At 40.7% G+C, this 16,677-nt stretch overlaps 2 non-coding genes across 2 annotated transcripts; both read right to left on the bottom strand.

The window, feature by feature from the left end:
* Nucleotides 1–2,891: 2,891 nt before the first annotated feature.
* Nucleotides 2,892–3,010, bottom strand: LOC143231236 (5S ribosomal RNA). The gene has a single exon (XR_013016861.1). It is a non-coding gene; the product is annotated as a 5S ribosomal RNA (ribosomal RNA).
* A 13,045-nt stretch (nucleotides 3,011–16,055) lies between these two features.
* Nucleotides 16,056–16,174, bottom strand: LOC143231237 (5S ribosomal RNA). Its single transcript, XR_013016862.1, has one exon. It is a non-coding gene; the product is annotated as a 5S ribosomal RNA (ribosomal RNA).
* Between the last annotated feature and the right edge of the window lie 503 nt (nucleotides 16,175–16,677).

Here is a 16,677-nt window from a genome sequence, read left to right on the forward strand (position 1 = left end):
TTTCTTATTTGGTGTTTTAAGTGTTACTCTAAAGAAAATCGTTGTCGCAGCCCAAAATTTCCTAGCTGTGAAATATAAGAGATGCTTTAGGAATTCACTTTTACTGGAGGTCGCTGGAAAGTGGAGCCTGATAACTCTGGTTTGCGTTACACATCCCCGGAACAACACGAGTGTCATTACGGGGGTATGGAAACTGTCGCTCACAGGCGTGTGTGTCATTGACATGGAACACTTAAATTGATCAATTTAGCCTCTGAGAACTTTTCTCAAACGTCTTTTAGTCACATGTTGGTGTTTATGTCTTCTTTATATTTCTTTCGGACCTACTTTCGCAAAATCTGGTATTTTACTCTCGTTACACAGGCTCACATCCCATCACTTACAGATGTGTGTGCAGAATTTAGATTTTAACACGAGCTTGCATCGGGATTAGAATTATTTAATATTCACCTTCTTTTATTCGTCATTTGGCTATACACATTAATTTACCTGTGTTTATTAACGTGTATTTTGGTTTCCATCGGGAGAAGTCGTGTGTACTCGCCTTCGTCTCCCCCTACGACAAAATAGTATTAAACGCTGGTTACCGTCTAGTGGGAGTGCCTCAGAAGTCGCTCTTTTGTCTCTCGCTAAAGAAGTGTATGGATATTAATGAAAGTACGTTGCAAAACTGGGAATAATTCTCTGAAACAGAATGAATAAAGGAACAGCACCTGTCACACTCGGCTACTACCGTTCGCGAGTCGGAAGCGTGCCACGTATCGAGTTCCTACTTATCTGAAACGTTTCCTTCGCGTTTTTCTTTCACTGCTAAGTTTTCAATTTTGCTTTTACTGTTTTGTAACTTTTTTTTTCTTGTTGTTTCTACTCACCTATTTTGTTTTATACTCAATAGCAAAGACTCTTGTCGTTATTGGAAAGTTAATTTTCAAATGTACGTACATATAAAATAGATATTTGATTTATAAATAAGGTGTGCAATCGTCGGTGTCTCCGAGTAAAGTCTCTCTCTGCTGGGTTATATTTCTAGACAAAGTAATTTTACAAAACGTAGCGAACGAACGTTATGTAAGGAAACTCGAAATATTTGTCGCATCGCCTTTTCTGTGTAGCAGACAGATCCCTCGACAATTGCTTTTCTTAGGCAAAACGTGCACGAGCGAGACAATTTTGTGAAATAGGGAAACGTTTTAAATTCCATCTGTATAAGACTGCCTTAGATTGATGTGGGCTGGATCTACTCATTAACGAAGTTTATGTATTGTAGATTTCGCACCCTTTGTGCATTCGAAGATCGACCCGCGAAGATAGTTTATTTCTTTTCTCTTCAATATACGTCTGATTGGAGGGGTTTGGTTTAAAGTGAAATGGAACGCGGCTCACGCCACTTGCTTAGAGAGCTGCTACTTTTCTTCAACGATATTTCTAGACAAAGTAATTTTACAAAACGTAGCGAACGAACGTTATGTAAGGAAACTCGAAATATTTGTCGCATCGCCTTTTCTGTGTAGCAGACAGAGACCTCGACAATTGCTTTTCTTAGGCAAAACGTGCACGAGCGAGACAATTTTGTGAAATAGGGAAACGTTTTAAATTCCATCTGTATAAGACTGCCTTAGATTGATGTGGGCTGGATCTACTCATTAACGAAGTTTATGTATTGTAGATTTCGCACCCTTTGTGCATTCGAAGATCGACCCGCGAAGATAGTTTATTTCTTTTCTCTTCAATATACGTCTGATTGGAGGGTTTGGTTTAAAGTGAAATGGAACGCGGCTCACGCCACTTGCTTAGAGAGCTGCTACTTTTCTTCAACGATATTTCTAGACAAAGTAATTTTACAAAACGTAGCGAACGAACGTTATGTAAGGAAACTCGAAATATTTGTCGCATCGCCTTTTCTGTGTAGCAGACAGAGACCTCGACAATTGCTTTTCTTTGGCAAAACGTGCACGAGCGAGACAATTTTGTGAAATAGGGAAACGTTTTAAATTCCATCTGTATAAGACTGCCTTAGATTGATGTGGGCTGGATCTACTCATTAACGAAGTTTATGTATTGTAGATTTCGCACCCTTTGTGCATTCGAAGATCGACCCGCGAAGATAGTTTATTTCTTTTCTCTTCAATATACGTCTGATTGGAGGGGTTTGGTTTAAAGTGAAATGGAACGCGGCTCACGCCACTTGCTTAGAGAGCTGCTACTTTTCTTCAACGATATTTCTAGACAAAGTAATTTTACAAAACGTAGCGAACGAACGTTATGTAAGGAAACTCGAAATATTTGTCGCATCGCCTTTTCTGTGTAGCAGACAGACCTCGACAATTGCTTTTTCTTAGGCAAAACGTGCACGAGCGAGACAATTTTGTGAAATAGGGAAACGTTTTAAATTCCATCTGTATAAGACTGCCTTAGATTGATGTGGGCTGGATCTACTCATTAACGAAGTTTCTGTTTTGTAGATTTCGCACCCTTTGTGCATTCCGAAGATCGACCCGCTAAGATAGTTTATTTCTTTTCTCTCCAACGTACGTCTGATTGGAGGGGTTTGGTTTGAATTGAAATGGAACGCGGCTAACGCCACCTGCTTAGAGAGCTGCTACTTTTCTTGAACGATCGCAGGAAATGAATGTTTGAATTTCGTTTTCGAAGCGTGTTTTATCAACTGACTTGTTGATGGAAAAGTTGATTAGTTCCTATAACAAAAATGTTTTCCCAACAGTTTACCATAATAAATACCCAGTATTAAGGCACTTCAATTGAGTCAACCACTTTCTTTCTCTCTTTCGGGAAGGATTTTTTATCTCTTAAATCAGAAATTGTGAAAAAAGTGAGACGTATCGATCAGCTCTTTGCGAGACCTACAAATTTCAACGTGAAAAAAAAAAAAAAGTCATCATCACCCGGTATTCCCAGGTGGTCACCCTCCCAAGTACTAACCGGGCCCGCCGTTGCTTAGCTTCGGTGATCGGACGAGAACCGGCGCTTTCAACGTGGTATGAACGATGACAGTTTAATTCTTTTCTTATTTGGTGTTTTAAGTGTTACTCTAAAGAAAATCGTTGTCGCAGCCCAAAATTTCCTAGCTGTGAAATATAAGAGATGCTTTAGGAATTCACTTTTACTGGAGGTCGCTGGAAAGTGGAGCCTGATAACTCTGGTTTGCGTTACACATCCCCGGAACAACACGAGTGTCATTACGGGGGTATGGAAACTGTCGCTCACAGGCGTGTGTGTCATTGACATGGAACACTTAAATTGATCAATTTAGCCTCTGAGAACTTTTCTCAAACGTCTTTTAGTCACATGTTGGTGTTTATGTCTTCTTTATATTTCTTTCGGACCTACTTTCGCAAAATCTGGTATTTTACTCTCGTTACACAGGCTCACATCCCATCACTTACAGATGTGTGTGCAGAATTTAGATTTTAACACGAGCTTGCATCGGGATTAGAATTATTTAATATTCACCTTCTTTTATTCGTCATTTGGCTATACACATTAATTTACCTGTGTTTATTAACGTGTATTTTGGTTTCCATCGGGAGAAGTCGTGTGTACTCGCCTTCGTCTCCCCCTACGACAAAATAGTATTAAACGCTGGTTACCGTCTAGTGGGAGTGCCTCAGAAGTCGCTCTTTTGTCTCTCGCTAAAGAAGTGTATGGATATTAATGAAAGTACGTTGCAAAACTGGGAATAATTCTCTGAAACAGAATGAATAAAGGAACAGCACCTGTCACACTCGGCTACTACCGTTCGCGAGTCGGAAGCGTGCCACGTATCGAGTTCCTACTTATCTGAAACGTTTCCTTCGCGTTTTTCTTTCACTGCTAAGTTTTCAATTTTGCTTTTACTGTTTTGTAACTTTTTTTTCTTGTTGTTTCTACTCACCTATTTTGTTTTATACTCAATAGCAAAGACTCTTGTCGTTATTGGAAAGTTAATTTTCAAATGTACGTACATATAAAATAGATATTTGATTTATAAATAAGGTGTGCAATCGTCGGTGTCTCCGAGTAAAGTCTCTCTCTGCTGGGTTATATTTCTAGACAAAGTAATTTTACAAAACGTAGCGAACGAACGTTATGTAAGGAAACTCGAAATATTTGTCGCATCGCCTTTTCTGTGTAGCAGACAGATCCCTCGACAATTGCTTTTTCTTAGGCAAAACGTGCACGAGCGAGACAATTTTGTGAAATAGGGAAACGTTTTAAATTCCATCTGTATAAGACTGCCTTAGATTGATGTGGGCTGGATCTACTCATTAACGAAGTTTATGTATTGTAGATTTCGCACCCTTTGTGCATTCCGAAGATCGACCCGCGAAGATAGTTTATTTCTTTTCTCTTCAATATACGTCTGATTGGGGGTTTGGTTTAAAGTGAAATGGAACGCGGCTCACGCCACTTGCTTAGAGAGCTGCTACTTTTCTTCAACGATATTTCTAGACAAAGTAATTTTACAAAACGTAGCGAACGAACGTTATGTAAGGAAACTCGAAATATTTGTCGCATCGCCTTTTCTGTGTAGCAGACAGAGACCTCGACAATTGCTTTTCTTAGGCAAAACGTGCACGAGCGAGACAATTTTGTGAAATAGGGAAACGTTTTAAATTCCATCTGTATAAGACTGCCTTAGATTGATGTGGGCTGGATCTACTCATTAACGAAGTTTATGTATTGTAGATTTCGCACCCTTTGTGCATTCGAAGATCGACCCGCGAAGATAGTTTATTTCTTTTCTCTTCAATATACGTCTGATTGGAGGGGTTTGGTTTAAAGTGAAATGGAACGCGGCTCACGCCACTTGCTTAGAGAGCTGCTACTTTTCTTCAACGATATTTCTAGACAAAGTAATTTTACAAAACGTAGCGAACGAACGTTATGTAAGGAAACTCGAAATATTTGTCGCATCGCCTTTTCTGTGTAGCAGACATAGACCTCGACAATTGCTTTTTCTTTGGCAAAACGTGCACGAGCGAGACAATTTTGTGAAATAGGGAAACGTTTTAAATTCCATCTGTATAAGACTGCCTTAGATTGATGTGGGCTGGATCTACTCATTAACGAAGTTTATGTATTGTAGATTTCGCACCCTTTGTGCATTCCGAAGATCGACCCGCGAAGATAGTTTATTTCTTTTCTCTTCAATATACGTCTGATTGAGGGGTTTGGTTTAAAGTGAAATGGAACGCGGCTCACGCCACTTGCTTAGAGAGCTGCTACTTTTCTTCAACGATATTTCTAGACAAAGTAATTTTACAAAACGTAGCGAACGAACGTTATGTAAGGAAACTCGAAATATTTGTCGCATCGCCTTTTCTGTGTAGCAGACAGAGACCTCGACAATTGCTTTTCTTAGGCAAAACGTGCACGAGCGAGACAATTTTGTGAAATAGGGAAACGTTTTAAATTCCATCTGTATAAGACTGCCTTAGATTGATGTGGGCTGGATCTACTCATTAACGAAGTTTATGTATTGTAGATTTCGCACCCTTTGTGCATTCGAAGATCGACCCGCGAAGATAGTTTATTTCTTTTCTCTTCAATATACGTCTGATTGGAGGGGTTTGGTTTAAAGTGAAATGGAACGCGGCTCACGCCACTTGCTTAGAGAGCTGCTACTTTTCTTCAACGATATTTCTAGACAAAGTAATTTTACAAAACGTAGCGAACGAACGTTATGTAAGGAAACTCGAAATATTTGTCGCATCGCCTTTTCTGTGTAGCAGACAGAGACCTCGACAATTGCTTTTTCTTTGGCAAAACGTGCACGAGCGAGACAATTTTGTGAAATAGGGAAACGTTTTAAATTCCATCTGTATAAGACTGCCTTAGATTGATGTGGGCTGGATCTACTCATTAACGAAGTTTATGTATTGTAGATTTCGCACCCTTTGTGCATTCGAAGATCGACCCGCGAAGATAGTTTATTTCTTTTCTCTTCAATATACGTCTGATTGAGGGGTTTGGTTTAAAGTGAAATGGAACGCGGCTCACGCCACTTGCTTAGAGAGCTGCTACTTTTCTTCAACGATATTTCTAGACAAAGTAATTTTACAAAACGTAGCGAACGAACGTTATGTAAGGAAACTCGAAATATTTGTCGCATCGCCTTTTCTGTGTAGCAGACAGAGACCTCGACAATTGCTTTTCTTAGGCAAAACGTGCACGAGCGAGACAATTTTGTGAAATAGGGAAACGTTTTAAATTCCATCTGTATAAGACTGCCTTAGATTGATGTGGGCTGGATCTACTCATTAACGAAGTTTCTGTTTTGTAGATTTCGCACCCTTTGTGCATTCCGAAGATCGACCCGCTAAGATAGTTTATTTCTTTTCTCTCCAACGTACGTCTGATTGGGGGTTTGGTTTGAATTGAAATGGAACGCGGCTAACGCCACCTGCTTAGAGAGCTGCTACTTTTCTTGAACGATCGCAGGAAATGAATGTTTGAATTTCGTTTTCGAAGCGTGTTTTATCAACTGACTTGTTGATGGAAAAGTTGATTAGTTCCTATAACAAAAATGTTTTCCCAACAGTTTACCATAATAAATACCCAGTATTAAGGCACTTCAATTGAGTCAACCACTTTCTTTCTCTCTTTCGGGAAGGATTTTTTATCTCTTAAATCAGAAATTGTGAAAAAAGTGAGACGTATCGATCAGCTCTTTGCGAGACCTACAAATTTCAACGTGAAAAAAAAAAAAAGTCATCATCACCCGGTATTCCCAGGTGGTCACCCTCCCAAGTACTAACCGGGCCCGCCGTTGCTTAGCTTCGGTGATCGGACGAGAACCGGCTTTTTTTTTTTTTTTTTCTCTTTATTTATCCCACCTCAACGAGGGGGTATACACAGAAATACAACAAATAAAACACAAGTTAATGAATTAGCATGTAACAATAACTCTATAGATTACCATGCTGAAAATTACCACAAAGTTAATAAAATTAAGGAAAAAGAAATAAAAGAGGTAATTGGAACAGCAGGTAATCCAACAAACATTATAATGAACATTAACAAACAAGAAATCAATGGATCTTTCATTGGTAACAAAAAATATAATGAAATAACAACTTATCTTAACAACGTACACAAGAAATAACCTTGGGCACCTTGGGTTACCAAGCTACCAACATAAGAATACACAGAATAAAAAACATTTAATGAGTTATGTAACAAAGATCTATGATAATGAAGATATATATGTCTCCGTACACGCACTTTAAACATGGAAATTAAATGAATGACGCGATTTCGTGCCAAAGAAACTGAACGAGCAGAACATATAACCTGACGTGCCAAACTTGTAATTAAACGGAATATGTTCCAGCATCTCCTGGGTAACGAAGGATGAGATCCCACTAAGAGGCATCTCCTCCATACCCAGTTTGATATGGGACATCCAAAATAAAATGCCAATAATTTATATACATATGACCACAAGGGCTGTACAAAAGGACATTGGAAAAACAGATGGTCTATGGTTTCTGGCGCCTGGGAACAGAAAGTGCACAACCCTGTGGGATGTCTGTCCATATGTATCAGCTTGACATTTGTGGTAATCGCCCGCAACCAGAGTAAATAATCCACATCACAAACAAAAAACCAACAAAAGAAGAATAAGCGTTTTTTACGAATGCGTTTCCAGTCTCCAGGAGGAACAATATCCCCCAGTAGAATGGAGCAGGGAAGTTATTAGCGAGTGAAAACTGTATATATCCCACCAGTTGCCGCAGAGATAAACCTTGAAAATGAACTCGATTATCAGAGTGGTCCAGAAAATATAAATCCACAACACATGTGGACGACGGAAGAGGAGCCGGCTGGGTAGACAAAATCGGCAACCACTCCACAGGCAACGCCTCCTTGAGCATATGAAAATGTGAAAAAATTGTGCGGGCATTGGCCAACGGGTCAGCGTCCGTACACATTTCAATCACTGCCCCCACCGGAAGAAAAGCAGGGAGCACCTCGTACATTAAATGACGGACCTGAACCAAACCTGCGTTAATAAATTCAGGAAAATGAAATGTTCGGTGGCGAACATCAACAATAGCCGGATTGAAAAACAAAGGTTCATCAAAAATTTGGGGGGAAAGAGGAGCTGGGACAATCCCTTTATCCCCAAGAAGAACCTTCCAGGCATGAAACATTTCCTGAATATAGAAAGGTAACGATTTCACAAAACGTGGCAAAATACGGCATTGAAGAATCCGAAAGCTTAAAGAGAGATTACCATAACAAGAAAAAAATCCAGAAAGAAGTTGTCGCAAGGTGGAAGGACAAGAAGCATCCAAACAACGCTGCAACAACTTCAAACGGAATGCGAGTTTACGAGTGTTAACATCAACCAAGTTGATACCTCCACAATCATAACTCCGAATCAGAATACCGTATGCCACTTTATGTATACCTCCCCGCCAAATAAAATCCAGTATACATTTGCGAAATCTAGCCTCAAACTGTCTTGGCAACGGGAGTATATTCAACGGGTACCATAACACCGATGCCACCAAGGAGTTCACCACAAGAGATTTACCCTTTAGCGACAAAGAACGAAATCGCCACGACACCAAGACACGAGATACCCTGCGCAATACACCCTGCCACGTATCTTGCAGCATGACATCGAAATTAGAGTGGAAAACTATTCCCAAAATCCGAATAGGATCCTGGGAAATTCTCAACTCACCAAGGACGAAGTCTGCAGAAGAGGCCAAACACCCAACCCACAAACCCTGACTCTTGGTCCAGTTGATCTTCCCACCAGTAGCTTTGCCAAAAGTTTGGCAGACATCCAACACATGCGGCAAAGATTCGGCGTCTCGTAAGGTTAAGGTGGTATCATCAGCATGCTGATAAGTAAGTGAAGGCGTGGTGAGTAGCACATCACCACCAATACCAGTAATATGTACATTATGGACTAACATATTTCGTAACGGTTCGACACTGAGAACGTAAAGTAGAGCAGACATGGGGCATCCTTGACGAATACCCCGAGTAATAGCAAAATCATTAGTGAGAAATCCATTAAACTTTACACAACTAGAAATAGAAGTATAGCAAAGACGAACCCAATGAACAAAAGTAGAACCAAAACCCATACGCAGAAGAAGTTGAAATAGATAGTCATAGGCCACCCGATCAAAAGCTTGCATCTGATCGAGCTTCAAAAAGATTCCACCCTGGCCGGTACGTGCTAAAGATTGCAATAGCAAAACGAGTGTTAATGGAGTATCAGCAACGTCCCGTCCAGGTATACACCCGGATTGGTCATCTGAAACTAAACTGGAGATCACAGACGAAAGGCGACGAGCCAGCACTTTGGCCAAAAGCTTATAGTCAGTACAAAGCAATGTCAAAGGCCGGCTGTTAGCCGCCAACCGTCGATCCCCTTTCGGGATAGGAACAATTACCCCAGAACACATTGTACGGAGCAACTGTGGAGAGTGAAACAGTTGAGACAAGACAGATAAAAAAGTCGTCAACAAAAAGAGGTAGAAAATATTTGAAAAATTCGGAGGTAAAACCATCCAAACCAGGAGATTTGCCCAGCGGTAAACTGTCTAAAGCAGCGATAACTTCCGGAACCGTGAATGGAGCATCACAAATATTAGCTTGTTCACTGGAAAGAGTTCGATCAACAAATGAGAGAACTAAATCTATGTCTGCCTGCAGAACGATATCCTTAGAGTACAGTGCGGAATAATACTGATGTAAAACAGCAGCGATATCTTCCACACCGGACACCTCCACACCCCTATCAGTGAGCATGGATCTAAACTCAATTCTGCTTTGACGGACCTTTTCCATACGAAGAAAGTAAGATGTAGATCTCTCACCCTCCTCAAACCAACGAATATGAGATCGAATCCTCGCCCCTCTATGGTATCGTGATCCAAAGTCTCCAATGCATCTTCAAGTTCATACAATTTGACCTTAGATCTACCAGGAAACGGGTCAGTTTTCGAAGCTCACGATTGATGGACGACTCAAGCTGACATTTGCGAGAACGGGATGCCCGCGCACGAAGAATCGAATAACGCTCGGTAAGTATACGGAACGCGCATTTCAATTGTTCATACCATTTAATTTTATCAGTCCCATAAACTGACCAACTACGACTTCTGGCGATCAACAGCTTAATGGCTTTCACATATTCGGCATCCCTCAATAACTGGTTATTGAAGTGCCAGAAATTAGGACCTCTGACAATTGGTCGCAGAGTAAGGTCGAAGCCCAATAAAGCGTGATCTGTAGCAGGAAACCACAACGTACGGAAACGTTGGACAGTCCCCTGCAAGGTAGAAGAAAGCAAAACCCTGTCAATACGTGACGACATCATCTCACCATTAACAAAACGCTTCCATGTGAAACCAGGTGTAGTCGGCGATATGAGTGAATGCGCATCAAGCAAATCAAACCTATTAAGAAACTGGACAAAAGCCGAACGGCTGGCGTCTCGGTAGAAACGGACCGGAAATCGATCGCGTGCCACATCCACCACACAATTAAAATCTCCCACAACAAGCAATCCTGTGCAACCATCCAAACAATACTCCAAGTTTTGGAAAAATTCCCGTCGCTCGGAGATATCGCGAGGAGCGTACACAGATGATAACAGATAAGACAAAGACTCGAAACTGAATTTGACTGTCAGAACCCTACCCACCCCATCAGAAGAAACGAATGTAACATTATCACACAAAACTGCTGTACCAAGATGGCAACCCTTGTCGGCCAGAAGTAGAATTATTAAAAAAAGCTACACCTGGCCAAAATTTCAGAACGACATCAGGAAAATCATCAGTAAAAACGTTTCCTGTAAACAAACAACATCAAAATTAGTAACAAAGTAATCCAGATAATAAGACAGCTTACTAATATTACGCAACCCATTACAATTCAAAACTCCCACCCTTAGTAAATGTACCATGCTAAAGAGAAAGTAAAGGTACAAGAATTGAAAGGAAACTGTCACAAACACAAAAATAACAAGAATAAATGTAAAGATCTAAGCAAATATGCACAAAGTTCAAATAACAATAAATGACAGTCTTACACGAACTGAAACAAACAAACTGTCAAAAAACACATTTAAGGCTGCGACACCGCCTTCGCCTTCGCCCGAGATATCCGTAGTATTGGCACGTCCGACACCCGTTTTCGTCCACTGCCCTTCTTAGAAGTGTCACCAGGAGACATTGCCACCACACTAGCATACCTCCAACGACGAGGAAGAGGCACCTCCACATCGCCGGCGGTACTCACACCACTAACCGGAAGTGGCGGGAAGTGACGATCAAAATTGCGACTTGCAGCAGGGGGGTGACTACTTGCCCGTTCCTGGCCCCACCAGAAACCGTCGATCGTCGGGCAGAAACATCGTCCACCACCCGATGGGTAGCTGCAGCCTTCTTTGAAAGGGGAACCTCCGAATCAACGCGTGGACAAACAGAAATGGTGTCAACATCATGAGGCACTGCACGAGAGGGAGCAGCCGTGTCTACTTTAGCGGCGTCACAAGAAGTAGTAGGCGTGGCCACTTCAGCGTCGTCACTAGAGGAAGTTCGAGGAACAACAAGCTTGGGACAACGTTGACGGACGTGTCCCTGCATATGACAATGTCGGCATATAAATTGGGGCAATCGCGATATAGATGATCCGCCCCAAACATAAATTACATACTTTTGACTGGCGATCATGCTTCACTTTTACCAATACCGCCTTGCCCAAAGGATCAAAACTTTACTACGTACGGCAAAGAGATACACTTCTCACTAAAACACACACGAACATGGCGTATACCTAAGTATATGCCCTGGTCCCTCTTCCACACAATAGGGCTTTTCACCTCACAATCATAATCTTTAAGTTTATTTAGAATAATATCATCGTCGATATATTCGGGTACGTCCATAAATGACACAGTAATAGTACGTTTAGTGACACCATTAGCCGAACAGTGCACACCATTTACAGTTAGACCAGCATCTATAGCCAGGTCCACATCGTCGGGAAGAACAAAAGTTACCTCATATCCACCCGGGCGAGGAACTACAGCAGTGACCGAAGCAGCACCAAACGTAGAAATAACAGAATGGATAACGTCCCCATGGCTTGAAGTTGTCGTTTCCACAAAAACTGTACGACGCATAACTTCCATGACCTTCTTGGTTGATGAAGACATCGTCAAACAACTTGAAAAAATAAAAATCAAGCAAAAAAAAAAAAGAACTACACGCTCACTAGGCTTAGCTGTTAAATTTACACTAAGGCAATGAGGAGCTCGAAAACACGTCTGTACTCGTTGACGAGAACCGGCGCTTTCAACGTGGTATGAACGATGACAGTTTAATTCTTTTCTTATTTGGTGTTTTAAGTGTTACTCTAAAGAAAATCGTTGTCGCAGCCCAAAATTTCCTAGCTGTGAAATATAAGAGATGCTTTAGGAATTCACTTTTACTGGAGGTCGCTGGAAAGTGGAGCCTGATAACTCTGGTTTGCGTTACACATCCCCGGAACAACACGAGTGTCATTACGGGGGTATGGAAACTGTCGCTCACAGGCGTGTGTGTCATTGACATGGAACACTTAAATTGATCAATTTAGCCTCTGAGAACTTTTCTCAAACGTCTTTTAGTCACATGTTGGTGTTTATGTCTTCTTTATATTTCTTTCGGACCTACTTTCGCAAAATCTGGTATTTTACTCTCGTTACACAGGCTCACATCCCATCACTTACAGATGTGTGTGCAGAATTTAGATTTTAACACGAGCTTGCATCGGGATTAGAATTATTTAATATTCACCTTCTTTTATTCGTCATTTGGCTATACACATTAATTTACCTGTGTTTATTAACGTGTATTTTGGTTTCCATCGGGAGAAGTCGTGTGTACTCGCCTTCGTCTCCCCCTACGACAAAATAGTATTAAACGCTGGTTACCGTCTAGTGGGAGTGCCTCAGAAGTCGCTCTTTTGTCTCTCGCTAAAGAAGTGTATGGATATTAATGAAAGTACGTTGCAAAACTGGGAATAATTCTCTGACGTTATAGAAACAGAATGAATAAAGGAACAGCACCTGTCACACTCGGCTACTACCGTTCGCGAGTCGGAAGCGTGCCACGTATCGAGTTCCTACTTATCTGAAACGTTTCCTTCGCGTTTTCTTTCACTGCTAAGTTTTCAATTTTGCTTTTACTGTTTTGTAACTTTTTTTTCTTGTTGTTTCTACTCACCTATTTTGTTTTATACCCAATAGCAAAGACTCTTGTCGTTATTGGAAAGTTAATTTTCAAATGTACGTACATATAAAATAGATATTTGATTTATAAATAAGGTGTGCAATCGTCGGTGTCTCCGAGTAAAGTCTCTCTCTGCTGGGTTATATTTCTAGACAAAGTAATTTTACAAAACGTAGCGAACGAACGTTATGTAAGGAAACTCGAAATATTTGTCGCATCGCCTTTTCTGTGTAGCAGACAGATCCCTCGACAATTGCTTTTCTTAGGCAAAACGTGCACGAGCGAGACAATTTTGTGAAATAGGGAAACGTTTTAAATTCCATCTGTATAAGACTGCCTTAGATTGATGTGGGCTGGATCTACTCATTAACGAAGTTTATGTATTGTAGATTTCGCACCCTTTGTGCATTCCGAAGATCGACCCGCGAAGATAGTTTATTTCTTTTCTCTTCAATATACGTCTGATTGGAGGGGTTTGGTTTAAAGTGAAATGGAACGCGGCTCACGCCACTTGCTTAGAGAGCTGCTACTTTTCTTCAACGATATTTCTAGACAAAGTAATTTTACAAAACGTAGCGAACGAACGTTATGTAAGGAAACTCGAAATATTTGTCGCATCGCCTTTCTGTGTAGCAGACAGAGACCTCGACAATTGCTTTTCTTAGGCAAAACGTGCACGAGCGAGACAATTTTGTGAAATAGGGAAACGTTTTAAATTCCATCTGTATAAGACTGCCTTAGATTGATGTGGGCTGGATCTACTCATTAACGAAGTTTATGTATTGTAGATTTCGCACCCTTTGTGCATTCGAAGATCGACCCGCGAAGATAGTTTATTTCTTTTCTCTTCAATATACGTCTGATTGGAGGGTTTGGTTTAAAGTGAAATGGAACGCGGCTCACGCCACTTGCTTAGAGAGCTGCTACTTTTCTTCAACGATATTTCTAGACAAAGTAATTTTACAAAACGTAGCGAACGAACGTTATGTAAGGAAACTCGAAATATTTGTCGCATCGCCTTTTCTGTGTAGCAGACATAGACCTCGACAATTGCTTTTTCTTTGGCAAAACGTGCACGAGCGAGACAATTTTGTGAAATAGGGAAACGTTTTAAATTCCATCTGTATAAGACTGCCTTAGATTGATGTGGGCTGGATCTACTCATTAACGAAGTTTATGTATTGTAGATTTCGCACCCTTTGTGCATTCGAAGATCGACCCGCGAAGATAGTTTATTTCTTTTCTCTTCAATATACGTCTGATTGGAGGGTTTGGTTTAAAGTGAAATGGAACGCGGCTCACGCCACTTGCTTAGAGAGCTGCTACTTTTCTTCAACGATATTTCTAGACAAAGTAATTTTACAAAACGTAGCGAACGAACGTTATGTAAGGAAACTCGAAATATTTGTCGCATCGCCTTTTCTGTGTAGCAGACAGAGACCTCGACAATTGCTTTTTCTTAGGCAAAACGTGCACGAGCGAGACAATTTTGTGAAATAGGGAAACGTTTTAAATTCCATCTGTATAAGACTGCCTTAGATTGATGTGGGCTGGATCTACTCATTAACGAAGTTTATGTATTGTAGATTTCGCACCCTTTGTGCATTCGAAGATCGACCCGCGAAGATAGTTTATTTCTTTTCTCTTCAATATACGTCTGATTGGAGGGTTTGGTTTAAAGTGAAATGGAACGCGGCTCACGCCACTTGCTTAGAGAGCTGCTACTTTTCTTCAACGATATTTCTAGACAAAGTAATTTTACAAAACGTAGCGAACGAACGTTATGTAAGGAAACTCGAAATATTTGTCGCATCGCCTTTTCTGTGTAGCAGACATAGACCTCGACAATTGCTTTTCTTTGGCAAAACGTGCACGAGCGAGACAATTTTGTGAAATAGGGAAACGTTTTAAATTCCATCTGTATAAGACTGCCTTAGATTGATGTGGGCTGGATCTACTCATTAACGAAGTTTATGTATTGTAGATTTCGCACCCTTTGTGCATTCGAAGATCGACCCGCGAAGATAGTTTATTTCTTTTCTCTTCAATATACGTCTGATTGGAGGGTTTGGTTTAAAGTGAAATGGAACGCGGCTCACGCCACTTGCTTAGAGAGCTGCTACTTTTCTTCAACGATATTTCTAGACAAAGTAATTTTACAAAACGTAGCGAACGAACGTTATGTAAGGAAACTCGAAATATTTGTCGCATCGCCTTTTCTGTGTAGCAGACAGAGACCTCGACAATTGCTTTTTCTTAGGCAAAACGTGCACGAGCGAGACAATTTTGTGAAATAGGGAAACGTTTTAAATTCCATCTGTATAAGACTGCCTTAGATTGATGTGGGCTGGATCTACTCATTAACGAAGTTTCTGTTTTGTAGATTTCGCACCCTTTGTGCATTCGAAGATCGACCCGCTAAGATAGTTTATTTTTTTCTCTCCAACGTACGTCTGATTGGAGGGGTTTGGTTTGAATTGAAATGGAACGCGGCTAACGCCACCTGCTTAGAGAGCTGCTACTTTTCTTGAACGATCGCAGGAAATGAATGTTTGAATTTCGTTTTCGAAGCGTGTTTTATCAACTGACTTGTTGATGGAAAAGTTGATTAGTTCCTATAACAAAAATGTTTTCCCAACAGTTTACCATAATAAATACCCAGTATTAAGGCACTTCAATTGAGTCAACCACTTTCTTTCTCTCTTTCGGGAAGGATTTTTTATCTCTTAAATCAGAAATTGTGAAAAAAAAGAGACGTATCGATCAGCTCTTTGCGAGACCTACAAATTTCAACGTGAAAAAAAAAGTCATCATCACCCGGTATTCCCAGGTGGTCACCCTCCCAAGTACTAACCGGGCCCGCCGTTGCTTAGCTTCGGTGATCGGACGAGAACCGGCGCTTTCAACGTGGTATGAACGATGACAGTTTAATTCTTTTCTTATTTGGTGTTTTAAGTGTTACTCTAAAGAAAATCGTTGTCGCAGCCCAAAATTTCCTAGCTGTGAAATATAAGAGATGCTTTAGGAATTCACTTTTACTGGAGGTCGCTGGAAAGTGGAGCCTGATAACTCTGGTTTGCGTTACACATCCCGGAACAACACGAGTGTCATTACGGGGTATGGAAACTGTCGCTCACAGGCGTGTGTGTCATTGACATGGAACACTTAAATTGATCAATTTAGCCTCTGAGAACTTTTCTCAAACGTCTTTTAGTCACATGTTGGTGTTTATGTCTTCTTTATATTTCTTTCGGACCTACTTTCGCAAAATCTGGTATTTTACTCTCGTTACACAGGCTCACATCCCATCACTTACAGATGTGTGTGCAGAATTTAGATTTTAACACGAGCTTGCATCGGGATTAGAATTATTTAATATTCACCTTCTTTTATTCGTCATTTGGCTATACACATTAATTTACCTGTG

Source organism: Tachypleus tridentatus, chromosome 10 (genome assembly GCF_004210375.1).
Source record: "Tachypleus tridentatus isolate NWPU-2018 chromosome 10, ASM421037v1, whole genome shotgun sequence".
Classification (NCBI taxonomy): Eukaryota; Metazoa; Arthropoda; class Merostomata; order Xiphosura; family Limulidae; genus Tachypleus; species Tachypleus tridentatus.